This window comes from Heterocephalus glaber, unplaced genomic scaffold, assembly GCF_053883595.1.
Source record: "Heterocephalus glaber isolate CG9 unplaced genomic scaffold, H.glaber_assembly_v1.0 deba00000546, whole genome shotgun sequence".
NCBI classification, from domain to species: Eukaryota; Metazoa; Chordata; class Mammalia; order Rodentia; family Bathyergidae; genus Heterocephalus; species Heterocephalus glaber.
In genome coordinates this window covers 40,383,034-40,410,446 of record NW_028258147.1, presented here as the reverse complement: position 1 = coordinate 40,410,446, position 27,413 = coordinate 40,383,034, and the positions used below count along the sequence as shown (strand labels likewise).

General features: G+C 39.0%; 1 protein-coding gene and 1 pseudogene across 4 annotated transcripts in view; both read right to left on the bottom strand.

Moving 5' to 3' along the window:
• Positions 1-27,413, bottom strand: part of Rmi1 (RecQ mediated genome instability 1) — a 262,437-nt gene that overhangs the window by 130,926 nt on the left and 104,098 nt on the right. The window lies entirely within an intron of this gene.
• LOC101719104 (large ribosomal subunit protein bL35m pseudogene) lies at positions 615-1,472 on the bottom strand (annotated as a pseudogene).

The following is a 27,413-nucleotide window of genomic DNA, read 5'->3' as shown; positions in this document are numbered from 1 at the left end:
AACTATTTTGTGCTGCCCACAAATCTGTTAACACAACAAAGTGGGTCAGCATGGGTTCCTGACCTAAGAACAGCCAACACCTACACTGGATGGTAGCACCCAGGGTAAAAATGGAAGCTGGCCCAGTTAGACTCTTGCTGCTTCAAGAGAGGAGACAGGAGCTGTGGTCATGAGGTAGAAAAGAACCTCAAAGGTGTAAGGCAAACCTGTTATGATGGAACAGAAACTATGTAAACAAAAGCTGTGGATTAGAGGCTGGTGAGTAGCAGAGTCGATGATGTAAGAGAATGGAGTCACATGCATGGCAGAATCTGAACCTAAAGATCTCTGATCTCTTGCTGAGGAGCACCATCCAATTCTGCTCTTCCTGAGGCCTGGGGTGAGTTCTGGGTGGGAGGAAACCTGGGGAGCTGGTCCCTGAGTTCCCAGGCACGTATGTAATACTACACTGTCACATTGTTTGAGCTAACTTGTGTCTTTTCGTGTTTCTCCTTACTTGAGATTTCTAAATAAGCCTAATTGGAACATCTAGTGAAGCCATTACCATTTGTTAAAAATAATACACAATTTTAAACATCTAGTTACTTGACCAGATGTGGGAATGTTTAATCTATTCAGTTAAAACTCTCATAAATTGAACATTTGTACTCTATCTTTACATATCAGATGGTAAAACTTACATTAAGTTTTTACATGTCATTTTTGCAAAGACATCATGTATACAAAGATACAGATTCAGTAACAATTAAAAACTTCTGATCTATACTTTCAGGTTTGTTCGATCGTGATATTTCTGATAAGGATCATCAACATACCAGTTTAGCCTCTTCCAGAAGGATGTCGTCATTTTATCTAAGTGTTTACTCTGGGTTTTATTGCAGAACACCATTTCCCTCAAGCGTCTTTTTCTTGCAGCTGTCTTTTTCCATAATTTTTTCTTATAACCATACCTTCTCCTCAGCCAAAGGCCAGAATGAAGTCGAAGAAACCGATAGATAACAGCTTTCACAGTCTTTCTCTTGCCTTTTCGTGTGCTGCAGTACGTTAGAGTTCTGACGGACACCATCAGGACGTTGGGAAGCAAGGGAGCCACTCTATTGAGGATCATTCCAGTATATCCATATGTCAGATTTCTGATTGATGTGACAAGTCTGGGAGCAGAAGAAACAACTGGTATGTGAGTAAGACTAAAATGTCCAGTGAACAGTGCAGAATTGAGACAGGCATTCCTGGTATAGTTTCGATAGACCGAAGATGCCAAAATATTCACAGGCCGTAAGATTCCTGAGGTGGCTCTCACAGCTCTCCCTAACACAGAGGATGCCATCTTGCTACAATCCAGATTCTTTTAATTCTTTTGGAAAGATCCTCAGCAGAGGAATAACTGGGTCAAATGGGACTTCCAGTCCTAGTTCTTTGAGGTATCTCCATACTGATTTCCACAGTGGTTGCACCAATCTACACTCCCACCAACAATGGAGAAGGGTTCCTTTTTCCCCAGTACCCCTCCAACATTGGTTATTGGTTGATTTTTTTGATAGCAGCCATTCTTTCTGGAGTGAAGTGGAATCTCAGTGTTGTTTTCATCTGCCTCTCTCAAATGACCAGTGATACTGAACATGTTTTCATATGTTTATTTGCTGCTTTTACTTCTTTGTCTGAGAAATGTCTGTTCATTTCAGATGCCCATTTTTGAATTGGGTCTTTACATTTGGGAAGTCTGATTTTTTTAAGTTCTTTATAGATTCGAGATAGTAGTCCTTTGTCTGAGGTACAGCTGCTAAAAATTTTTTCCCGCATTGTAGGTTGTCTGTTAGCTCTGTTGATGGTTTCTCTTGCAGTGCAGAAGCTTTTTAATAATATGAGATCCAAGTTGTTGATTCTTTGTGCTCGTTCTTCTGCTAGGATTTATTCATAAAGCCTTTTCCTGTGCCAATGTCGTCAAGAGGTCTACCTAAATTATCTTCCAGCAAGTTTAGTTGTCTGATTTCTTCTTTAATTTCCTCTGTGACCCATTGGTTATTCAGAAGTGTGTTGTTCAATTTCCACGTGTTTATTGAGTTCTTGTGGTTTCTTTTGCTATTAATCTCCAATTTCATCGCACTATGGTCTGATAATACACAGGGGATAACTTCAATTCCTTTCCACTTACTTAAACATGTTCTATGAGTGAGCATATGGTCTATTTTGGAGAACGACCTGTGTGCAGCTGAAAAGACTGTGTATTTTTCTGATTTCGTGGGGTAGAACACTCTGTAAACATCTATTAAGTTCGTTTGTTCAAGAGTTTGAGTTCTAGTATCTCATTGCTTATTTTTTGTCTAATTGATTTACCTGTTTGTGACAGTGGGTTATTGAGGTCCTCCAATACTATTGTATTAGTGCTTATTTGATTTTTTATGTCTGTTAGTATTTCTTTTATATAGTTGGGCACACTGGTGTTTGGTGCACATATATTTACAATTGTCATCTCCTCCTTTTGGATTGTTCCCTTTACAAAGATGTAGTGTTCTTTGTCTGCCTTAATCAGTGTTGGTTTGAAATCCACTTGATCTGCAAAGAGGATAGCTACTCCTGCTTTTTTTTTGGATTCCTGTTTCATGGAGTATTGTTTTCCACACTTTAACTTTCAGTGTATGTGTTTCTTTTTGAATTAAGTGTGTTTCTACTATGTACCATATTGTTGGATCTTGCTTCTTGACCCATTCTGCCAGTCTATTTCTTTTGATTGGTGAATTGAGACCACTAATATTGATGGTTATAACTGACACATATTGACTTCTCATTGTCATGACTCTTTCTGTTTGTTGTATTCTCCCCATTTGCATTCAATTTCTTGTTGTGCCCAATGGATTCATTCTGCTGGGCTTCCTGGGGTTGTGATCTTTGTCGTCTTTTTTTGTTGTTGTTACCAGGGATCAAATTTGGGACTTTGCACTTGTCAGGCAGCTGGTGGAACCACTCAGCTAAACCCCTGGCCCTCTCGTTGTCTTTTCCTAGAATATTGTCTAAAATTTTTTGGAGTGCTGGTTTGGTATTCATGAAGTTCCTAAGGTGCTCTTTGTCATGAAAGTATCTTATTCCCCCATCAATTTTGAAAGATAGTTTTGCAGGGTACATCAATCTAGGTTGGAGGCTGTTTTCCTTTAGGGCTTGGAATATGTCACTCCAAGCTCTTCTTGTTTTGTGGGTTTGCACTGAGAAGTCTGCTGTGATTCTGATGGACTTTCCTTTGTATGTGATTTGTTTCTTTTCACTGCTTGTAAAATTTTGTTCTTCTGTTGGGTTTCTGAAATCTTAACTATATATGCCTATGTGTGGATTTTTTATTATCACAGCTAGTTGGAGTCCTATATGCCTCACTTATCTGTATGTCAAGTTCTTTTTCCCTGCTTGGGAAGTTTTCTGCCATCATTTCTGTGAATAGTTTTTTTCTATGTCATCTGAACTCTCTTCTGTTTCTTCATTGACTCTGATCAGTCTTATGTTCTTCTTCTTGGCATTGTCTTCCAGCTGCTGGATTGATTTCTCATGGTCCCTTATTATTTTAAAGAAATTTTTCTTTTCCTGGTCGCTAATTGCAATCTTATCTTCTATATCTGAAATTCTGTCCTCATATTGGCTCATTCTCCTGCATAAAGTTTCAATGGAGTTTTTAATCTCCTGGAAATCTGTTTGCATCTGTTTTATGGATTCCATTTGTTTCCTATGTTAGGATTCCATCATTTTCTCAGATCCTCTATTTTTTATCTGTGTCCTCTGTAGATTAATTAATCATGTCTTGTACTATGGGCACCACCTCTGCTGTTTTGTGAGAAATTATTTCTGATTTCATTTTTTCCAGATCCTCTTTTTTTGCCAATTCAGGGAGTCCAGGTGGTTGGGTATCAGATTATTCCATCTTGTTTCCCTTTGGGGGTGCCTTAGGTGATCTGGAACTCTGTATTTGAGACTTGTTTACATGTGTCCTCATTTCAACAGATGCAGCCTGCTGTGCCTTTGTTGAGGCAATGTTTTGCACACTTAGTGGTCTTCAATTCTCAGCAAGCCACAAAGCAGCCTTTTCTCTGCTGCTCACCAGTATACTAATTCCTGGGTTCAGAATGGTGGCCTTCTAGATCCCTGTGCTGACCTGTTGTCAGGGAAGGCTCCTGGCTGGGGCTTACGCACACTTGGGATGGTATCTAGGTGTGCCGCTGGCTAGGGCCCCTATGTACTTGTTGTCTGGGAGGGCCTTTGGCTGGGGGCTGTGCACCCCAGTTCCTGTTGTGTGAGCAAGCTTTTGGCTAGGGTCTCATGCACTTATAGATGGTATCAGGTTGAACCTCTGGGGTTGGAGCAGAGCCCTGGCTGGGATCTGCTTGCAGCCATGCTGCTCTGGTCCACACTGCTGCTCCCCCAACTAAGGTAGTCTGGTGTGCCTTTATTGCAGAGATTTTTTTCACTTTTCCAGTGGGCCTCAGTTTTCAACAAGGAGCCTCAGAGAGGCCCTCTTTCTGTTGCTCACTTCTGCTCAGAACAATGTCCTTTATGACCCCTGCAACTCTGTGATATGGATCCAGGTAATGGCTCAGCACAGGTGGGGTGAGGGTGCTACTGGAGCCTGAGCAGCTCACTTCCTCTGTGCTGGGGGGCGGGGGGCTCTGCTCCTCAGCATTTGGTGGGGGCAGTGGTGCAGCAGCCTGAGAGGCTCACCCCCTCAGCACAGGGGGGCCTCTGTCTTTCCATTTTCTGATATCATTTTAGATGTCTTTTTTCAGAGTGCTATAGTTTTCAGAGCAGGGGTCTTTGATTTCTTTCATTAGGTTGATTCCTAGGTATTAGAGTTTTTTGGATGCTATTGTGAAGGGAGTTGTTTCTCCAGTTCCTCTGTGAGTCTGTTGTTCGGGTAGAGTAAAGCTATTGATTTTTGTGTGTTGACCTTGTATCCAGCTACTTGACTGAATTTGTTTATTAAGTCTAGAAGACTTTTGGTGGAGTTCTTGGGGTCTTCTATACAGAGTATCATGTCATCTGCAAATAATGACAATTTGACTTCTTCATTTCCTATCTTTATTCCTTTTATTTCTTTCTCTTGTCTAATTGCTGTGGCTAATGTTTCCAAAACTATATTGAACAGGATTGGTGATAGTGGACATTTTTGTCTTGTTCCTGATTTTAGAGTGAAGGATTTCAGTTTTTGCCCATTTAGTATAATATTGACTGTTGGTTTTTCATAGATGGCTTTTATCAGGTTGAGATAGAGACTGTCTATTCCAATTTTCTGTAGGGTTTTTATCATGAACGTGTGTTGGACTTTATTGAATGCTTTTTCTGCATCTATTGAGATGATCATATGTTTATTGTCCTTGGCTCTATTGATATAGTGTATTACATTGATTGATTTGCATATGTTGAACCATCCCTGCATCCCTGTGATGAATCCCATTTGGTCAGGCTGTATGATCTTCTTGATGATCTTCTACATTCTGTTTGCCAGTATCTTATTAAGGATTTTTGCATCTATGTTCATTAGTGAGATTGGCCTATAGTTCTTTTTTTCGGCTGGGTCTTTCTCTGCTTTGGGGATCAAGGTGATGTTTACTTCCAGGAATGAATTCAGGAGTATTGCTTCCCTTTCAATTTCATTGAAGAGTTTAAACAGTAATGGCAATAGTTCTTCTCTAAATGTCTTGTAGAACTCAGCAGTGAAGGCATCATGTCCCAGGCTTTTCTTCATTAGTAAGTTTTTTATTATATTTTCAATTTCATTGAGAGATAGTAACTTTTTACAAGAAAACCAAAGGCAGAGTAGATAATGAGTTATGTAGCAACTATGACGTCACTCGAAACACAAAGGATTGGCTAGTGATTGTGTTTTATTCAATGCTAAACATCTGTGGCATAGTTTCATAGTTTACAAAGAAAATAAGTGCAAGGGGCTGGGGATTTAGCTCAGTGGTGCTGCCATCTGCCTCACAAACGGAAGGTCCTGAGTTAAATCCCCAGTATGAAAAAAAAAAAAAAGAAAGAAAGAAAGAAAAAAAATGCAAAATATCATACAGAAATGTTCTTAGAGGATTGGGACTGGACCTGATAAAAGATTACTTACAATAGAGGAAGAACAAGATGTTTCTGCCCAAGGAACTATGCCAAAACATTGTGGAGAATATTGGAGAAATGACAGGTGAACAGGCAGGTGCAACATCACAAAGACTTAATAGGGCAATAGGAAAATAAAAAGGATGTGGGCCAGGGATTTAGCTCAGTGTTTCTGCCGCCTGCCCTGTAAGTGCAAGGATCTGAGTTAGATCTCCCGTGCAAAAATAAATAAATAAATAAACAAATAAAAAAGATGTGAACTGTACCCTAAAAAAAAAAGGATAGAAAAACAAAACATACTTGCTATGTGTATGTGTATGGAACTACGTGTTCCATAGGTGCTATTTGTATTCTGTATGGAACATGCAGTGTATTTTGTATGGAACATACACTTTTCAAGTGTGAAGACTGTCTTGGGTGTAATGATTAAAGCAAAGATTATTTCTGTGGTAGAGTTTTATTTGTATTTTCATTGTAGTTCACATAAGAATTTATTTCTGCTTTTATTTAGGTTTTGTAAGCAAGTATACAGTTGGCATTGAAAATGTTGATGTGTATTCTAAACAATACATATTAAAATTTTAATATTTCATTGATATTTTATTTTCCTGTTAAGTACACATTGTTTAATATAATAAAATTAACAATTCATTAATAGAAATACTTCTAAAAAATAAACGTGGATGTTATATGTCCCCATAATGCATCTATCACAGACATTTGCCATAATACCCCCAGTTAATGGTGGAATCCAAGTGGTATACACATATAGGTGCTTACTGTAAAAGTCTTTGGACTTTGCTGTATGTTTAAGAAATCCTATAGCAAAATACAAAAATAAAAAATCTATAAAAGTTTACACATCTTACCATAGAAATGTTTATGGTATGTATTCATTTTCTTTTGCTGTGTAACAAATGACAATAAATTTAGCATCATTTTTTTTCCAGTACTGGGGATTGAACTCAGGATCTTGTGCTTGTGAGGCAGGCACAGCACCACTGAGCTAAATCCCTGGCCCAAATTTAGCATCTTAACACAAGGTGCATTTTTAATCTCACAGCTTCTATGATCAGGAATCCAGGAATGTGCAAAGCTGCAGTTTGGTATTGTCTGGACTATATTCTCATCTGCAGGCCCAACTCAGGTAGGATCTATTTCCCAGCTTATTCACACTATTTAAAGAATTCATTCTCTTAGAGCTACAGGACCAGATTCTTGGCTCCTTTGCCTCTTCCTGGCTCTATTGCTGGATGCTGTCCTCAGCTTCTCAAAGCGACAGATTCCTGCTACATGAGCCTCTTCCTATAACATCCCACAGCATGGTCACTTGCCTCTTCAACACCATCAGCAGAATCTCTTTCTCTCTCTCTCTCTCTCTCTCTCTATCTATCTATCTCTCTATCTCTCTATCTCTATCTCTATCTTCTAACATAATTTACCACAATTAAATGGAGTGATGTGACAATCAATCCCCATCACCATATTCTCTTGTTATATTTGTTGTTGGAAGCCAGGTACAGATTCTACACATTCAAGAGGAGAGGATCGTACAAGGTTTTTGACTCATTAGTGGGGTTGGGGGTACTGCCTTAGAGTTTGTTCTGTATATAAAGCTGCTAGGAATGCTGTGCTGTAGATCACTATAGCCAGGCCTAACTCACCTCCTTCTGAGGCTAAGGCAGGGCCACTCAGGAGGAGAACAGGTGACAAAAGGGCATGGTGGAGCAAGGCCTGGCCAAGAAGAGGACTGTCTTCCTCCCTGCCCATTCTCCAGAAAACCATCAAGCATGATGTCCTTGCAGACCTTAGCTATTCTCCTGGCTCCAGTTACAGACCAGCCCTTTTTACCTCCAACTGCACTTCCCTTATCTCTACCACTATAAATAAATGCATTGCAATTGCCTGGTGGTCTTTTTTTCCCATCAGGAGGAAAAGCCCCTTTCCTGACCCCACCTTTATTCTTTTGCATCTCTTTGTCTTTGTTTTTTCTTAATTTCCCACCATCATTTCTCACTCTGTGGACCCTTCAGCCACTTGGGCCATCGCATAAAGCCACTCACTAAATCAGCAATATACTGTTGTACTGAGGAGAGGACCCAGAACAAACTAAACTCAATCTTGAAAGAAATGACTGGCATTTTAAAGGGTATAAGACAGAGGCGAGCAGGAGCCAGTAGTTAGGGAAGTATAAAGTGACAAAGGATTGGTCACGGAAAATGCTGATCAGGCCAGCTGCCTCTGTTAGTGGGATTCCATCCTCCCACAGAGACTGGGAGACAGAGGCCCTGCCCTTGCTGATGATAGCAAGGCTTTCAGGTCCTTGAGAAAGATGCTGTTGAGTTGCAGGAGATACATATCCATCCCAGGGAGACAGAGAAACCATTCACAGCTGCATGCCCTTTTTAGTAAGTATTCTAAGATGGGGTGGTCCATGAAAAGGGCTCTATGATCAAGTGTCCATTGGAAGAAACAGTAAGTTCTTTGGCAGCTTTGAGCTTTCTCAGCAAGCATGTTAAGAGTAGCTAAGTTTGCCTAGGGATACTACCTTAAATGGTTAAAAACTAGGTTAGTTTCTGTTGCAGACTTTTAATGTGGGGGAGGTGGAATGAGGCATTTTTGTAGGCTAAGATGGAGGCTCAGCCTAGAGGAGAGCCCAGAGGAGTGTGCCTCAAAGAGGATAATTGTCAGTTTACCATACTAATCCCTCACTTTACTTTTCCATCTCCCTACCTGTGGTGATTTCACCTTTCTCTTCCTTAATGAAACTCTTTTTTTTGGTACCGGCGATCGAACTTGGGACCTTGCACTCGCGAGACAGGCAGTGGTACCACTAAGCTAAATCCCTGGCCCCTGTGAAACATATTTTTACCTTATCTCTTTTACCCATTCTTTCCACACACCAAGATTTATGATTTATCTCAGAAGCAAAGGAGACTAAAATAAAGAGCTGCTCACTAAAATGAAAGGTAAGGAAAGACTGTAAAGAAACAAAACCCACAAAAATAAAGATGACAGTTTATATTCTGTGCTGCATTTCTTCCCCACACTATGCTTTTTCTTCAAATGTTTTTAGAAATAAGATTTTTAAATAATGAAGAGTTACTTTGATGGCACAAAGTATCATAAGAGCTAAAATTTTTTACTTAAAAACATATAAATAAGAATTTATGTACATAGGGAAAAAAAGAGAGAGGCAAACCAGAATGCTTGAAGCCCTAACCCAGTTAATTAGCTCCAGAGTTGTCAGTGAATTATGTTCAGCCCTTGAGAAATGTCTGTTCTAGCACCATTGATAAAAAGACTATAATTTACTTGTAATTCTTATTGCCAGTTAAAAGGACAGAAAAGCAATTTTTAAGTAACCTATTTATTGGGCACAGCAAACAGGATCAAAGTTAAACATACCCAAGTCAGAATTACATTTCCAACCTGTACAGTAAAATGAAACATATGTAAAACAGACCCCTTCTCTGTGACAGTGACAGTCACAAGAGGTACAAGGCCAAATTCAACAATGAACACAGCTTTCAGTGTGGTCTGCTCCCCCCACCCCACAGCCCCACTCTCAGGGCAGTAACTGTATGTAGTAAGTATTCCAGTGATTGTGAGTGATAGTTTACACTACTTGATAGCAATACTGGTTTGGGAATGCTAGTTGTAAAAGCAATCCTTTGATACTCATATTAATTTGTAAATACAGAAAACATCCAGGAGCAGAGGAGGTAAGCCAATCCCAGCAAACAGGAGGAGGCTCCCCACTGCCATTCTACAACTCCTAGGGCAGAGGAGGTGAGCCAATCCCTGCACCCAGAAGGAGGCTCCCCCGCCACCATTCCACCACTCCTAGGGCAGAGGAAGTGAGCCTCACAGGAGCCAGCAGCACCCCACCCCCACTCTGTGGAAATTAGAAGACACATAAACAAGCCTCAAAAACAGACTTCCAGATCACCTACAGCAACCCCAAAGGGAAACTGTTAACTATACAATACAACTTCTATGTTGGATTCTGAAGTCCCCTGGATCTTCTCCTTATCCTCTTTGTGGGAGGCTATTACTAGTTCCTCCCAGTGACTATATTCATAGCAATCTTGCTGACCTTATAATTTGGCCCATGTATTGTTAACTGGCTTTGTCTCTTTCAGACTCAAAGCTATATGGTTACCAAGATGACAATGCCTGGTGCCTAACGAGGACCTTTAGATAGACCCCCTATAGAGTAACTCTGACTGCTGATCACAACTATGACGCTCTTCAGCTGGAGGTAGCCAGACTGGTCTTTGCCCTTTGCCCTCCTCTCACAGCAGCTAGTGGTACTTCTTCAGAGGGGGGAATATTGCAGATAGGTAAGTTAATTAGATATCTTGTAGGCAGTTAGACAGGGCCAGCCCACAAGGAGCCAACATGGAGGACAGTGAAGACACAATCTCTGAAGGCCAGCATTTTAAAAGGAGAGAAACTACCACATCCATGTAGGATGAATAGCAGTTGATTGATATTCTAAACAGGTATCAATCACCTGGGTGGGGGGGCCAGAGTCTTAACCTAGCCTTTCCAGGAAATATCCCTGACCCACCCTTACTGAAAATCTTTGTATTCCTACTACATGACTTGCTCTCCCATTTGATCCCTGTTTAATCAATGTTACCTGGGTGACTGTACTTGTAATCTTATTGGTTGATCATGGTTTTTCCCTGCTTCATGCCCATCTTGTAAATTTCCATTGGGTCTTATTGGTTTTGCCCCACTTTGTACCTGCCTTACCATATGGCTTTGCTGTATAGAACATCTTTGAAAAGTGGGGTGGGAAGGCAACCCACTTTCAGGTCCCCCTTCTGTCTCTCTTAGACAGAAGCTTTCTTTCTCTTAATAAATTTTTCCTACTCTTAAAAAAAAAGAAATTAAGAGAGCAGACAGCTGGACTTGCAGAACATATGGAACAATGTGATACACTTAGAAAATTTACCCAGAAAAAAAGAGAAAAATGTGCTGGGATACACCTAAAATTCCAGGCTTGAAAATTACCAAATTGTGGGCAAAAAGGGATGGACACACTTTCTTTGTGCCTCACATTTGAGTTAACTACCTAGAGATCTTCATGATGCCTTTTATAGGTTTGCTTCAGCTGCTTTGTAAGACTTTATTGATTTGAGCAAAACAACAATTGTTTTCATCCAAATAATGTGTTACATAATTCAAAATATGAATACATGTCAAATATCCCACCAAAAAAACTGATATGTAAGCAAAGCAATATGTTAATTAGCTTATTTACTTGTGCCACATTGCATATACTTATCAAAACATATATACTTATCAAACATCACATTTATGATTTGTCAATCAAAAATAATATTAATAATAAAATATTTAAGCTAAAAAATAATAAATTGCTTTCATTTAAGATCTTCTCCAGATCCCAAAGGACACCATGCTGCTTGTTTAGAAAATGTATAAATCTAGGTGGGTCTTAACATCTTCTGCACCTCTTTTCTGATTATGTGTGTATGGGTTAGCAATTGACCAAATGGCATTAGGTATATAAGGAAAAGGTGGACTAGAAGCAGGAATGTGTCAGTGTGGGCTGAAGAAATAATGTTTTGTTATGACACTGACAACTCATGAGGCAGTGAGGACACCAGAAAGCTAAGGTTTTGGAAGAAATCACCAGGGAGAAACTGCTTCTGCCTTAGCCTGCCTAATTGACTTGTTAGAAAGGCAGGCACATTAACCTTCCCAGGAGTCCAGCAGCTGTGTGTGCCTCCCCCTACCTTCTGGGCAGCCAACAAATGACCACAAAGCTTGTGGACATCAGCAACAGGTCAAGAAAATAAGTTCTGAGGCCTATGAGACTAACACTCCATTCACTGTCTCATTTCCCAGAGCTCACAGGCCCCAGAACTTGATGGTTGAGCAGAAGAGGGGAACAATATAATTCAGGAACTTGTAATAAAGCAGTTTCATTGGGGGCATGGTTTTCTCATAGTCATAAAATAAATGAGCATGAAAGCTGCTACAAGAACTTTAATTTCTTGCCATAAGTTTAGTCTATAAAAGAAGGACTCTTATGTGTACCTTTTCCTTTTCTATTTTAAAGTAGAAACTGGGATCTGAGTAAAGATTTCATCTGAAAATTCAGGACAAAATCTTCAGGTTGTAAGTTCATGTTTGCCTAAGAAGGGGTGGGAAAACTGAACAGAGACAATGATGTGTGTATTAGTAAGCTTTCAAAAAATTATGGCAAAATGCACATATCATAAAATTGACCATTAACCACTTCTAAGTGTAGGTACATTCACATAATCATGTAATCAATTTCCAGGACTAAGTCACATAGGGAAGAGGTGTGGTTACAGAGAGGGAGAAGTACTGTAGCTATTTTTGCTGCTTTTCACAGGATGTTAGAATTTTGGTAGAAGTAGTCAGGGTGAGAAATTTACCACATTACTGGGATTATTATAATAGATGATTGGTTTTGTATGCCATTATAAATAGTCCAGAACCCTTTAAAATGTTGACATGCTTTAGGGCCAGGGATTTAGCTCAGTGGTTCCACCACATGCCTTGCAAGCACAAGGTTCCAAGATCGATCCCCTATACCAAAATAAATAAATAAATACAGAATGTTGACAGACTTAGGAGACAATGAATAAATTTTTCTTGGAAGGGTTATCATATAGCTCTGTGATTTAACCATGGACAATGCCAAATATGATTTTTTTTTAAATAAACTTTAAAATTTGAAGTAACTTTAGATTTATCTAAAGTTACAAAAATGGTACAGAGTCTCCAATACCTTTTGTTTGGCCTCCTCTAATGTTAACAACTTACATTTTTACCACAGTACGTTTGTCAAAACTAGGACACCAGAGGAGGAGCTTCCAGGCCACAGTACCACCACCCCCAGCACCAAGCAGGTGAGCCAAGTGGGTACCAACAGCACAAACCACTCCCCCACCTTCAAATGAAAAGACATGTAAACAAGTCTCAAAGACAGACTTCCAGATCAACTAAAGCAACCACAATGGGAAACAAGATGGAAAAATCTGATACCCAACCACCTGGACTCCCTGAACTAACAACAAAAAAGGATCTGGAAAAAATGAAATCAGAAACAATTTCTCAGAGAAGAGCAGAGATAGTGACCATAGTGGAAGACATGATTAATAAATCTACAGAGGACACAGGTAAAAAAAATAAAGGAATGGAGGAACATCATGGAATCCCAACATAGGAAACAAATGGAATCCATAAAACAGATGCAAACAGATTTCCAGGAGATTAAAAACACCATTGAAAGTTCACACAGCAGAATGAGCCAATGTGAGGAAAAAATTTCAGATATAGAAGATAAGATTGCAATTAGTGAACAGGAAAAGAAAAATTGCTTTAAAATTGTAAGGGACCACAAGAAATCAATCCAGCAGCTGCTAGATCATGCAAAGAAGAAAACATAAGACCAATCAGACTCAATGAAGAATCATGAGAGAATGCAGATGACATTTAAAAAAAAAACTGTTCATAGAAGTGATGGCAGAAAACTTCCCAAGCAGGGGAAAAGAACTTGACATACAGATAAGAGAGTCATAGAGGACTCCAATTAGCTGTGATCAAAGAAAATCCACACATAGGCATATAATAGTTAAGATTCCAAAAACCCAACAGAAGAACAAAGTTTTACAAGGAGTTAGAGAAAAGAAACAAATCACATACAAAGGAAAGCCCATCAGAATCACAGCAGAATTCTCAACACAAACCCTCAAGGCAAGAAGAGCTTGGAGTGATGTATTTCAAGCCCTAAAGGCAAACAGCCTCCAACCCAAATTGATGTATCCTGCAAAACTATCTTTCAAAATTGATGGAGAAACTACATGCTTTCATGATGAAGAGCACCTTAGGAACTCCAAAAAATTTTACACAATATCCTACAAAAAGACAATAAGAGGGCCAGGGATTTAGCTCAGTTGTTTTTTCACCTGCCTTGCAAGTGCAAGGTCCCAAGTTTGATCCCAGGTAACAACCACAAAAAAACAGACAACAAGAATCACAAGCCCAGGAAGCCCAGCAGAATGAATCCATCAGGCACAACAAGAAATTAAACACAAGGGAGAGAATCCAACAAAAAGAAAAACTCATGACAATGAGAAGTCAATATGTATCTGTCATAACCAACAACATTAATGGTCTCAATTCACCAATCAAAAGAAATAGACTGGCAGAATTGATCAAGAAGCAAGATCCAACAATATGCTGCATACAACAAACACACTTAATTCAAAATGAAATGCATACACCGAAAGTTAAAGTGTGGAAATAGAGAACCCAGAAGGAAGCTCCCCACCTCCATCCCAGGCTCCTAGGGCAGAGAAGCTCAGCCAGTCCCAGCACATGGAAGGAAGCTCCCTGCCTGCATCCCAGGCTCCTACAGCAGAGAAGTTCAGCTGGTCCCAGCACACAGAAGGAAGCTCCCCGCCTCCATCCCAGGCTCCTAGGGCAGAGAAGCTCAGCTAGTCCCAGCACCCAGAAGGAGGCTCCCCAACTCCATCCCAGGCTCCTAGGGTAGAGAAGCTCAGCCAGTCCCAGCACCCAGAAGGAAGCTCCCCAACTCCATCCCAGGCTGCTAGGGCAGAGAAGCTCAGCTGGTCCCACCACCTGGAAGGAAGCTCCCTGACTCCACCCCAGGTTCCTAGGGCAGAGAAGCTCAGCCAGCCCCAGCACCTGGAACGAAGCTCCCCCACTGCCATCCCAAGCTCCTAGGGCAGAGAAGGTGAGGCGGGAAATGAGAAGACACATAAACAAGTCTCAAAAACAGACTTCTGGATCACCTACAGCAACCCCAAAGGGAAATGAGATGGAACAATCTGATACTCAACCACTTGGACTCTCTGAACTGGCAACAAAAGAGGACCTGGAAAAAATGAAATCAGAAATAATTACTCAGATAACAGCAAAGATTTTTCTCATGGTGCAAGATATGATTAATAAATCTAGAGAGGACACAGATTAAAAAAAATAGAGGATCTGAGGAACATGATGGAATTCCAACACAGGAAACAAATGGAATCCATAAAGCAGATACAAACAGATGTCCAAGAGATGAAAAACTCCATCGAAAGTCTGCACAGCAGATTGAACCAATGTGAGGATAGAATTTCACATATAGAAGATAAGATTGCAATTAGTGACCAGGAAAAGAAAAATTGATTTAAAATTGTAAAGGAACACAAGAAATCAATCCAGCAGCTGCTAGATGATGCAAAGAAGAATAACATAAGACTGATTGGAGTCAATGAAGAAACAGGAGAGAGTGCAGATGACATAAAAAAACTGTTCACAGAAGTGATGGCAGAAAACTTCCCAAGGAGGGGAAAAGAGCTTGACATACAGATAAGGGAGGCATATAGGACTCCAAATAGCCTTGATCAAAAATAATCTACGCATATGCATATAATAGTTAGGATTCCAGAAATCCAACAGAAGAACAAAATTCTACAAGCAGTGAGAGAAAAGAAACAAATCACATACAAAGGAAAGCCCATCAGAATCACAGCAGACTTCTCAGTGCAAGCCCTCAAGGCAAGAAGAGCTTGGAGTGATGTATTTCAAGCCCTAAAGGAAAACAGCCTCCAACCCAGATTGATGTACCCCACAAAACTATCTTTCAAAATGGATGGAGAAATAAGATACTTTCATGATAAAGAGCACCTCAGGAACTTCATGAATACCAAACTGGCACTCCAAAAAATTTTAGACAATACCCTAGGAAAAGGCAATGAGGATTACAACCCCAGGAAACTCAGCAGAATGAATCCATAGGGCATGACAAATTAAATGCAAAGGAGGAGAATCCAACAAAAAGAAAACGTCATGACAAGGCTTTTAAAACTTTGAACTTCATCTCTCTAATGAGTGTATAATTCAATCTTATTATTGTACTGATTAGTATTTTTCTGATTCTAGAGTCGCACACCATTCCTTGTGCTATACTGGCTATTTATCATCTTCTTATGTCTACATTTTAATTGGGTTTTCTATTAATGAGCTCTAAGAATTCTTTATATATTCTGGCCATAGGTTATATGCATTGTAAATATGGTCTGTTTAAGGACTACTTTTCATTTTAATGATGTCATTTAAAGTTCTAAATTTTGATGGAATCTCATTTATCAAATTTTTTCTTTTATACATCATGTTATTTGTATCCTAGGTAGTTCTTGCCTACCCTGAATTCATAAATATTTTCCCTTACAATTTCTTCTTAAAGTTTTGTACTTTTAGGCTTTCTTATTTAGGTTCATAGATCCCTTCAAGTTATTTTCATGTATGGAAAAAAAGGGTTGAGGTTAATTTTTTATATACAGATACCAGGTGTTCTAGTGCCATTTGCTGAAAACACTATCTCTTCCTCGGCTCTTGAATTGACTTTATATTCTATAAAATGCTAATGTTAAATAATCTTTCAAAACTCAGTGGACCATATATGTATGGTTCTATTTCTAGATTCTCTGTTTTATTCAAATGATCTATATGTCTTTCCTTACACCAACACTGCCTTGATTACTGTAGCTTTAGAGGAAGTCGTAAAATTAGGTACTAAACGTCTTCCAACACTGTTTTTGTTTTTAACTTTTCTAGGTCCTTTGTACTCCTACATAACTTTTAAATTTCAATATCCAATTCTTCATTTATAGCAAGTATACACAGACCTGAATTTTTATATATACCTTGTGTTTTCTAATCCTGCTAAATTCAAATACAAGTTCTAGGGGCTCCTAGAGATTTCTTAGTATTTTCTCTGTAGATGATCATTTTATCTACATATAAAAATTTTACTTCTACCTTGCCAATCCTATCCTAATTGTGTCATTTTATTGCCAGACTATTTTGGTTTGGGCCTATGTTTCAAAGTTTAATGGACAGATGAAGAGTAGGCATATCTGCCCTTGTTCCCCACTCTAGGGAGAAAGCATTGTATCTTCTCCACTCATATAAGGCATTCTCACTGGAAGTATGGAGTACATATCTTTAATCTGTTGAGAAGGTTTTGTTCTATTTCTGGTCTCCTGATAGCTTTTACCATGAACAGCTGTGGAATTTAGTCCAATGCTTTTTCCTCCAACTAGTGACAGGATCATATGGCTTTTTCCTTTCCTCTGTTAAAATGACAACTTCTGGGGGTGGATCTTCCAATGCTAAACCAACACTGCTATCCCTATGATAAAACCACTTTCTACACACTGCCAGATCTCACTTCTAATAGTTTTTTTGTTAAATAAATTTTTATCTATGTTCATACTTTTTTCTTCTATTATCTTTATCTAATTTTAGGGTTAGCACAATGTTGATTTGCTAAAATGAGGGGAGAAGTGTTCCTTCTTTTTTCTGATTTAAATGTTTGATATAATTTATCAGTTAAAATGTATATGAGCCTGCTGTTGTCATATAGGTAGGTTTTCAAGCTAGGAATATACTTTCTTTAATAGGTGCTATTCAAATGTTATATTTCCTCCAGAGTTAGTTTCATTAATTTGTCTTCCAAGAGACTGGATAAAGAAAATGTGTTTTTTTAATAAAATGGAGTACTACTCAGCCATAAAAAATGAGAAATTAGAGACATTTATAGCTAAGTGGATGCACATTGAGGCAATACTCTTAAGTGAAATAAATAGGACACACATGTGTAAATACCAAATCATTTCTCTGGTGTGAGAAACTGAAAGTGTAAATAAGGACTAAATGTATAATAGGTCATGTGAAATAGGAAGAAAAGGGGCAAAGGGGAAGGAAGTGGGAGGGCTAAGGGAAAGGATAGAAGGGAATGGGATTAATATGAGAAAATGGAAAAATAGGAACAAAATTTTTGTAAATAGGGAGGAATGGAGGGGTTGAAGGGAGGGCTGGGCAAGGGTGAAAAATAAGAACCAAGAGAGACTATGTAAAGGTGCAAATTTCCAATGATGAATGGCATTATGTTGTATACCTAAAATGTACCAATGATTAGAATGAATAATCAATAATGTAAAATAGGAAGAAAAGGTCCAAAGGGGTAGGGGTAGTGGGAGGGGCAGGGGAAAGGAAAGAAGGGAAAGGAAAAAATGCTGAGAAATGGAAAAAATGGAAATAAAGTCTTTGTAAATAGAGAAGGGTGGAGGGGGTGAAGGGAGGGCTAGGAATGGGGAAAAAATAAGAACCAAGATGCATTATGTAAAGTTACAATTCCCAATGAGAAATGTAATTGTGTTGTATACCTACAATGTACCAATAAAAGAATTTAATACAAAAAAAAAAATTTGTCTTCCAAGGTACTTCTTAGAAGTTGTCAAATTTATTTCAAAAAAGATTTTTGTAATATGCTTTCTATATCCTTTTAAATTCTGTAAAATCTGTGGTAATGTCTCCTAGATCTTGATATTTTAATTTTAAAAATGTATAACTGATATTGTGTAATAGGAAAAAAAGCTCTAAAGGAGCAGGGGAAGTGGGAGGGGTAGGGGAAAAGAAAGAAGGGAAAAGAAAAATTATGAGAAAAGGAAAAAAATGGAAACAAAGTCTTTGCAATTTGGGAAGGTTGGAGGGGGTGAAGCGAGGGCAGGGAAAGGGGAAAAAAATAGAACCAAAATACTCATGTAAAGGTACAAGATCCCAATGATGAATGTAATTTTATTTTATACCTAAAATGTACCAATAAACTTAATGGGAAAAAATAAAAAATAAAATAAAATGTACCAATAAACTTAATGGAAAAAAAAAAAAGACCCCAGTGGGTATACAGGAGTTGATGAAATAATTATCCCATGTGTCTTTTTACAAATAAGTGAACTTGCAGGGCCAGGGATTTAGCTCAGTGGTTCCGGCACCTGCCTCATAAGCACAAGATCCCGAGTTCGATCCCCGGTACCAAAAAAAAGAAAAGAAAAAAAAAAAATCAATATAATCAAATAAGTGAACTTGCTCTTCTACAGTGGAGATGTCAGACTTCTAGTGTACAACTTGTTTATTCCATTATTCCTTCACTCTGCCTGGGTTCTTCTCCACTGTTTTCACTTCAAGGCCTCCTCAAGAACCATAACTTAGTTTTAGGCTGTGCTGTTCTCAAATAAACTCAGCCACTGCTTTTAGCTTATTTTGTTCAATTCTCTGTTTGAGACGAGAAGAACCTGGAATGTAACTCCAGAGGGAGAGGTGAGCAACCCAGAACCCAGTAACATTTAATTGGTGAGCCACTTTGAGAAACAAGCTACCTGATAACAGAAGCACTAAGTTATATGTTATTTCTAGAATTAGCTGCCCATTCTATCAGGAAAACCTTTCATCTGTGTCATTTATACTCATCTGGCTTACTCCTGAGGAAGTCTTCCGTGATCTACCCTAAGAAGAGTTTCATATAGGCTCCTATGCTCTGAAAAACTCCTGCATCTAAGTTCTGTATACATGTGTAGTATTATCTGTAGCCACTAAAAAGGAGTTCCCCCTCTTGACCTTGTTTTGAGGGTAACCTCATAATTCATTATTCTACCCTTAAACAACCTGAGGGTGGATGTTTGTTAAGCCTCTGTTGCCAGCTCCGCAGTCTTGGGAAAGCCTCTTTATCCTTCAAAGCACCACTCAGGTCTCACCTTGCTGGCCACCACCCTGCTGGATTCAGCCCCAGCAGGAGCTGCACTGGTGTGCTCTATGCTTGCTCCATCCTAACCCTGTCAGCATGGTGTTTTCATCCCATGTGCCCGTGTTTTCCTTCCCATGAGACTGACTGCAATCTCGCCAGTGCCAGCTCCCTGTCTCATGTATAGTTTATGTCCAACACCTCACAGTGCCCAGAACAGAAAAGCCCCTGAACAAACACCCTCCCTCCTAAGAGACTAACACTAGAAAAATCAACAAGGAGTGAGTATGTGAAAGTTTTTGCTGTTTTTACAAACCCTAAGGAAGGAGAGTTCACTCCATGTTTTCAGCCTTAGGGCACCTCAGTACCACTTGCAGAGCTTGTTTGACTAGATAGCTGGATCTCACACCTAGAGATTCTGACCCACTGGTCTGAGATGGAACCGAGAATTCACCTTCTAACATGCTCCCAGGTGATCCCCGTGCTGCAAGTCAGAGAATGGCATTTTGAGTAGCTCTGTTCAAGGCAGCTATTGTCGTGTCAGACTGAACATATGCATGAATACTGGGCTGAATAACCTCAAGGGGGAACTTATCATATAGTACTTACATAATCTGGGCAAGAGGTATAATGCTCTTCTTGTTTTCCATCCAGCATTTTTATCAGTTTGCACTTGTTATTATCACATGGTCCAAAGGGAAGCAACAGTCAGATATGGAGCTGACCAGCATCCCTAGGGCCACGCTTCCTGACACCAAATCCTGGCTCAGCTTGCTTTCTGTGCTCCATCCTCCTCTCCATAACCTGGGAATAATGGCAGCCTTGTTTTACAAGGCTACTGTGAAGTTTCAGTGAATTTATAAAGACAAGGTTTATACAGTGTGTCTGGCACACAGCAAGTGCTCAAAAAGCCTCAGCTGTCAGTGTCACTAGTACTCTTAACATCACTGTTTTTATGCACACTATCTACAGTAATTTACTCTTCACTATAGTATTACAAACAACTTGCCTAAGGTCATACAATTAAAAAGAGCTAAATTTGGGCTGAAAACCAAGGTCTGATTCCAAAATTTCTACTTCTCTTTCTAATTCATTCATAAACCTGAGAGCTCATTACAAAGCAATTTGTCAAATGCAGGAACACTGGATTAAAGTCACAGGTTTGATCCACTATACAGTAATCCCCTTTGAGTCATGGTTTCATTTTCCTTGGTTTCAGTTATCCACAGGCAGCCATAGTCCAAAAATATTACATAGAAAATTCTAGAAATAAACAAATCATAAGTTTAAAATATAAAACATAAGCTAGGCATGGCAGTACACACCTGTAATCCCAACCCTTGGGAGGCTGAAGCAAGAAGATTGCCATGAGTTCGAGGCCAGCCTGGGCTACATAGTGAGTTTGAGGCCAGCTGAACTACAAAGCACGACTTTGTCTCAGGAAGTAAAAGCAACAGATAAACATATGAAAAAATGTTCAACATCACTCGTCATTCGAGAGATGCAGATAAAAACAACACTGAGATTTCATCTCACTCTAGAAAGAATGACTGCTATCAAGAAATCAACCAATAACAAATGCTGGCGGAAGTGTGGGATGAAAGGAACCCTTCTCCGTTGCTGGTGGAATTGTAGATTGGTGCAACTGCTGGGGAAATCAGTATGGAGATACTTCAAAGAACCAGGGCTAGAGGTCCCATTTGACCCAGCTATTCCCCTGCTGGGGATCTTCCCCAAAGAATTAAAAGAATCATAACACAGTGATATATGCGCACCCATGTTTATAGCGCCACAGTTTTTAATAGTTAAAACTTGGAAACAGCCCAATTGCTCATCAACTGGAGACTGGATAAAGTAGATGTGCTTTTTTTATAAACCATGAAGAATGAGAAACTAAAGACACTTATAGCTAAATGGATGCACATTGAGGTGATACTCTTAAGTGAAATAAATAGGAGACACATGTGTAAATACTGAATAGTTTCTCTGGTATGAGAAACTGAAAGTGTAAATAAGAATCAAAACGTATAATACATAATGTTAAACAGGAAGAAAATGTCTAAAGGGGAGGAGAAAGTGGGAGGAGTAGGGGAAAGGAAAGAAGGGAAATGAAAAAATATGACAAAAGGAAAGAATGGAAACATAGTCTTTGTAAATAGGGAGGGATGAAAGGGTTGAAGGGAGGGCAGGGGAATGGGGAAAAAATAAGAACCAAGATGTATCATATAAAGGTACAAATTCCCAATGATGAATGTATACCTAAAACGTACCAATAAACTTAATTTTAAAAATAAATAAATAAATAAAAAGGCTTATGTATATATAAATATATATGTACATATTGTGTTAAGTAAGAAGGTTCTGAATGCTGTTTAATTAAGGTCTTAATTACAAATGGAATGTTATCTTTAAATAGACTCTTTCTCAATATCTTTGTGATTGACCACAGGATTTTTTCCCACATAGCTATGTACATAGAAATATATTAATAGAGAACTTCTAGGAAGATGGCAGAATAGTAAGCAGCAACAAATAAGTCTCTCCAAGATTTAGCCCAGACATTGGAAAATAATAACTTGGGGACGGGCCAGGGATTTAGCTCAGTGGCACCATGCCTGCCTTGCAAATGAAAGGTCCTGAGTTTGATCCCCAGTACCAAAATATAAATAAATAAATAACTTGGGGAAGGAAAGGAGGAAGTGGATCCCTGGAACCCAGGAAGGATCTGAAGAGAAAAAATTAGAGCCTATGGAGAAAGTGAAAAGATAGGCCACAACACAGAAAAAAAGGAAGGAGCAATCTGCACTTTCTTCCTGCCTACTGGCTCATGGCATGAGAAAGATCAAATCTACAGAGACACAGTGAAAGTGGGAGATTCCAGAGGCCCCATAGAGAAATGCAACAGTGGATCAGAGCAGTGGATACTGTGCACTACAACAGCTGGTGAGTGAGTCCAGCCCAAGTGTCTGCCATGGCCCTCAAGACAGTGCTTGTTCAGACGTCATTTGAGGAGTGTCTCAGAGCACCTGGGGCTCAGAACAGCCCAGGGTTGGCTTCATCTCAGGTCTCTGAGTGTTAAAATCTCACAGTGACTGGGTGAGGGACAATCATGGGAGACATTCATGGTCAGGAAGCCATGGTCAGGCTGGCAAGAGACACCCAGACTGTTATAAGCGAAACAACTCAGGCCCCAACCCCACAAACAGATGTCAGATTCAGCCTGAACTTCCACGCATTTGAAAGTCCCAGAACCAACATCATGCCCTAATCCTACCGCAGCGTTGCTGGGATTATCCAGCACAGATGTGGGCTCTGACTGCCTCCTTTTGCTACCATCAAGAGCAGAGTCATGCCTTGTATTGGACACTACCACAAAACTATAGACCCCAGAAAATAACCATGGGCTTGGAATCACAGAGAAACTTTGTTTGTTAATTTTTTTCTCTGATTGTTCCGGTTTCTTTGTGAAGATGAACATGGTAGTTTTTTTGTTTTGCCTTGTTCCTATTTTTGTTTTTTCATTCTTTCCTTCCCTCCTATCTTCTTCACCAGTTTGCTGAAATTTAGATAATCTTCCTCTGTCCTTCAGCCTTGCTTCTAATCTCTTCCTCTTCTTTTATTTCTCTATTTTTTTCTCTTCTCCCTTTTAATCTTGTGCCCTTAGGGTAAAATTGCTCTATTGAGTGGATATTTACTATACATAATTTTCTGATTTGTCTTAGATGAGATTGTATAACTATAAATCTTGTATGTATAGTTAAAAGTGACAAATTATTAGTTATCATAGTTAATCATTTTCCAGTCTGTATTTGGTGTTATTGTTACTGCTGATTGTACTATTTAAGCCAAGGTGACATAGTTGCTGTGATCAATTGATCTTCCTTGTACGCCAAAACCTAGATTGTCTAGGGGACATAAGCAGTACTACAGCCCAGTACCAAAGAACTGGACACTAGGTCAAACAGGCTGCAACCTTTCATTCCTAATAAATTGAAGAGGCAGGATCCTGAGGCAGACTCAAAGGCCAAGAGCCAACTATGCCTAGAAGATATCTCTGAGATGTAGTCATTTCATAGAGGTCTTGATACTAGTAATAAAGCTACCTACCATAAGCAATTTACATGCTTCAATATAGAAAAAAATAGAAAATGAGAAAACATGGAAACAAGATGAAACCTATAATCCCCAGCTCACCCAAGGCAAATCCAGAAGGCATTGAGGTAGAAGTCAAAAGCCACCCAGCTGAATGGTAGCAGTGGAAGTAATAAAAACAGGTGAATAAGTCTTTTGACAAAACCAAAACAGAGATGATGAACATAATGAAGGAAATGGTTAGTGAATCTGGAGTAGATACAGATTAAAAAAAAAATAGAGGAGCTTAGGAAAGACAAAAACTGTTATACAGATTTAGTGCAATCCCAATCCCAATACAAACAGCACACCTCACAGAACTAGAGAAAACAATCCTAAAATTCATATAGAACCAGAAGAGACCCAGAATAGCAAAAGCAATTCTGGGCAACAAAGGCAAGGCAGGTGGTGTCACAATCTCTGATTTGAAATTATACTACAAAGCTACCATGTTAAAACCAACATGGTACTGGCAAAAAAGAAAAAATGAAAGAACGAGAGAGAGAGAGAAAGAAAGAGAAAATAGATTCAACAATTGATGGAACAGAGCAGAAGATGTAGGAACAACTCCAAGCACACTACTCTAACTTATCTTTGACAAAGAAGCAAAACACCTTCACTGGAAGAAAGACAGCCTCTTTAATAAATGGTGCTAGGGAAACTGGCTGTCCACATGCTGAAAATTGAACCTAGGCCCATATCTCTCACCATGCACTAAACTAAAATTGAAATGGATTAAAGATCTAAATATTAAAACAGAAACAATTCATCTACTGTAAGATAGAATAGATAAAACTCTTAAAGACATAGTTGTAGGCAAAGAATTTATTAACAAAACTTTAACTGCACAGGAAATATTACAAAAAAATCAACAACTGGGATCACATCAAATTAAAAAGCTTTGGTGGGCTGGGGATTAGCTCAGTGGTTCCACCGACTGCCTCACAAGCGGAAGGACCCAAGTTCGATCCCCAGGAGAAAAAAAAAAAAAAATTGAGGGGGGCAGGGGATTTAGCTCAGTGGTTCCACCACCTGCCTCAAAAGCACAAGGACCCAAGTTCCATCCCTGGTACCAAAAAAAAAAAAAGCTTTGGCACAGCAAAAGAAACCATCAGCACAGTGAAGAGACAACCTACAGAATGGGAAAAAATTTATACCAGCTTCTCCTCAGAGAAAGGACTAAGATCTATAATATATAAAGAACTAAAAAATTTTTTTTAAATCAGACTTCCCAAATTTAAACACCCAATCCAAAATTGAGCATCTAAAAAGAATAGACGTTTCTCAGATGAAGAAGTACAAATATCAAAAAATATATATATATATATGAAAAAGTGTTCAAGATCACTGGTATATTGAGAAATACAAGTTAAAACAACACTGAGATTCCATCTCAGTCCAGAAAGAATGGCTGTCATCAAGAAATCAACCAGCAACAAATGCTGGTGAGGCTGTGAAGAAAAAGAAACACTCCTCCACTGTGGGTGGGAGTCTAAACTAGTACAGCCACTATGAAAATAAAAAAACTAAAACTACAGGCTCCATTTGACCGAGCTATTCCCCCTCTAGGCATCTTCCCAAAAGAGTTAAAAGCATCAATTGAAGGGCTGGGGATTTAGCTCAGTGGTTCTGATACCTGCCTCACAAGTACTAGGTCCTGAGTTCTATTCCGATACTAAAAAAAAAAGCATCAGGTTGAAGTGAGAGGAGGGGAATGGGGAAAAAAGAAGAATATATTATGTACAGGTACAAATCCTTATGATGAACATGAGCACTCTGTACGGCAAAGATGTACTAATAATTTTTAATAACGTTTAATTTTAAAAATTAATAAATTCCTTACTATTGAAGTTTTCTTTATTTGTATATGTGCTGCCTGCTGAAGTGAGCACAAAGTTTTATTTGTAGAAAACACTTTTTTTTTTTGTATTAAATTCTTTTATTGGTACATTTAGGTATACAAGACAATTACATTTCTCATTGGGAACTGTACCTTTATATAATGCATCTTGGTTCTTATTTTTTTCCATTCCTAGCCCTCCCTTCACACCCTCCACCCTTCCCTATTTACAAAGACTTTATTTCCATTTTTTCCATTTCTCAGCATTTTTTCCTTTCCCTTCTTTCCTTTCCCCTGCCCCTCCCACTACCCCTACCCCTTTGGACCTTTTCTTCCTATTTTACATTATTGATTATTCATTCTAAGCATTGGTACATTTTAGGTATACAATATAATGCCATTCATCATTGGAAATTTGCACCTTTACATAGTCTCTCTTGGTTCTTGTTTTTCACCCTTGCCCAGCCCTCCCTTCAACCCCTCCATTCCTCCCTATTTACAAAAATTTTGTTCCTATTTTTCCATTTTCTCATATTAATCCCATTCCCTTCTATCCTTTCCCTTAGCCCTCCCACTTCCTTCCCCTTTGCCCCTTTTCTTTCTATTTCACATGACCTATTATACATTTAGTCCTTATTTACACTTTCAGTTTCTCACACCAGAGAAACTATTCGGTATTTACACATCTGTGTCCTATTTATTTCACTTAAGAGTATTGCCTCAATGTGCATCCACTTAGCTATAAATGTCTCTAATTTCTCATTTTTTATGGCTGAGTAGTACTCCATTTTATTAAAAAAACACATTTTCTTTATCCAGTCTCCAGTTGATGGGCCTTTGGGCTGTTTCCAAGTGTTAGCTATTACAAACTGCACTGCTATGAACATGGGTGCACATATATCACTGTGGTGTGATTCTTTTAATTCTTTGGGGAAGATCCCCAGCAGTGGAATAGCAGGAGTCAAATGGGACTTCCAGTCCTAGTTCTTTGAGGTATCTCCATACTGATTTCCACAGTGCTTGCACCAGTCTACACTCCCACCAGCAGTGGAGCAGGGTTCCTCTTTCCCCACAGCCCCACCAGCATTTGTTATTGGTTGATTTCATGATAGCAGCCATTCTTTCTGGAGTGAAGTGGAATCTCAGGGTTGTTTTCATTTGCATCTCTCAAATGACCAGTGATGTTGAACATTTTTTCATGTATTTATTTGCTATTTCTACTTCTTTGTCTGAGAAATGTCTGTTCATTTCAGATGCCCATTTTTAGATTGGGTCTTTAAATTTGGGAGGTCTGATCTTTTTAAGTTCTTTATAGATTCGAGGTAGTAGACGTTTGTCTGAGGAAGAGCAGGTGAAGATTTTTTTCCCACATTGTGGATTGTCTCTTCACACTGCTGGTGGTTTCTCTTGCTATGCAGAAGCTAGAAAACACTTTTTTAAACTTTTTTACTTAAAAAGGCCATTTCCTGAGTCCCACCTGTCTGCCCAAAATGTTATCCTAACCCACATAGTGATCTAGAATTCTGCATTTTAAACTGCACACCAGGAAATAATAAATCTGGTACTGGTATTCTAGAGATCATCCTTTCTACACACTGTATTGTAGGACGGACCTTAGAATTAAGGAGAACACACATAAGATGGGCTTTAGAAACTGAATGCTAAACAACTGTCTCTTGTTATGGAAATAAATGTTTTCCCTCATATGTTAAAGCTATACCAAAAAAACAGGAGAAGGAGGAAGAGGAGGAAAAGAAG